Source organism: Drosophila eugracilis, unplaced genomic scaffold (assembly GCF_018153835.1).
Source record: "Drosophila eugracilis isolate 14026-0451.02 unplaced genomic scaffold, ASM1815383v1 contig_439, whole genome shotgun sequence".
Lineage (NCBI taxonomy): Eukaryota > Metazoa > Arthropoda > Insecta > Diptera > Drosophilidae > Drosophila > Drosophila eugracilis.
The window spans coordinates 19,384-21,287 of NW_024573304.1; positions in this window are offsets into that span (position 1 = coordinate 19,384).

The following is a 1,904-nucleotide window of genomic DNA, read 5'->3' on the forward strand; positions in this document are numbered from 1 at the left end:
ACAAGGTAGATGATAAACGCCGCGTACTACTACAGCAATAGGACGAACACTGAATTTTCCGTATTAACCAGCCCAAAGAGATTCACTCAGATTACTTCAAGGACCCTATTTCCACGCGACCAACCTTTTGGTAAATCACCCAGATTATAATTAAAACAATAATCCTCCACTCCCGACGCGCGTTGATAAGCCAAATCGATAGTCTAGGAAGTTTAAACAACGACCGTGGCCATCCATAACGGTTTTTGCCTTGTGCATTGTCAAATGCTGTTTTGGAAGTTCAGATATACTTTCAGAGAAAAGAAGGAACTCATTGTTATAAACTTGTTTTCAGGCATCAAGAGCCTTCGGATAAATATCTTTCAGGCCCACTTGAAACTATATTCCCTTATCCCTGGGACATTGCAGCTTGAACTTTGCCCTTCATGAACCATTTAAGGCATTATGTTCGAGTGGCAACGCCCTCTACCACATTACATCCAATACTTCTCCTACTAACGTAAAAATTGTTTTACTAAACCACTTAGCACACACTTAATTTCGTGGTTTATAACATTTTTCACTCAGTACTATCCCCGTGTTGCGATCCGTACGATAGACAGCAGCGCCTCTCAGTCGGCTGTGAGGGAGGTATTTTGCACGTCATGCAACGGGAGTCGCGAAACTAAAAAGATGAGTAATATTCAGTCCGGAAAGAAACGTCGCTCAACCATGCCCTAATGTCTGCAAATGCTTTTATCTTTGTAAACATTCATCGCAGACGTGCCACCATAGCTTGTGCGCTTGATTTCTGTCTACGACCCAGGGCTTAGTTTACAAAATGAGAAACCTATATCGTTTTAGTCTCAATAAAACAAAATTAATTCAAAGCTACTTACGGACAGAACATTCAGTGCTACTAACTCAGATCACACAGAAAATTCACTGACGCGAATTATATCAGCGGAAGTAGCTCAAGGTAATATTCTTGCACCTATTCTGTACAACATATATTTGACAGATATGTCCTCATAAGAACTAACTGATCCAAGCCTATCTTCTTGTACAAAGTTTCTCAGATAGCCAGACTCCTTTTGGGATCTGGTGCATCCGTTCATTGAACCAATAGAAATGAACAGATACTGAGGCTCACTTTGTGAATATTTCACAAGTACCTAAGTACAATCTACAAAGGACTAAGAGCTGTTATCTCTTTAAGAGAGATAAAAATTTTATTACAAAACTATATATTAACTACAACACTCATACAAAACAAAAAGATCTTGAAATACCTAGGTGTTATCTATGATGATAAATTTAACTTTAAAGATCAAAATACGTACGCCCTACAGAAGGCAATAATTAAATTAAAACGAATACACCACATTTTTAAACCAATATTTTCTTCCTCAGAAAGCAAACAGATAATAAAACTAAGATCACTTGCATACAATAAGCTACCAATTTTTCTCATGGACACAAACAGATAATAAAACTACGCACTTGCAATTACAATAAGCTTATTCTACCCATTTTTCTTATTGACACTTGGCTTGGATGAGTCTTATTTCAGCTGACTTGAAACTTCTGCGAAAACTGAAAAGAAAAATATTCCGAAAATCAATAGGACAAGCAAGAAACCCGAGCACTCTCCACAATATTCCCAATTCCTAAGTATACGCCAGAACTAAAACAAAGAGAGATGATCAAATGGAGTTCGAAATCCTAGAAATATGTATCTCTGTAAATAGCATTGAACAACATGAAATCTCTTTTATAGACTCCACAGTCAACTAGTCTCATCTTACAACGTACGGCACTTGGAAAGATGTGGAATTCTCTGTAACCAAAAGCAAGAAGTATCTATATACATACATATCAAAAAAGTCTTGCGGTATTTTTGCTATTTGGCGCTGAAAGCGCGT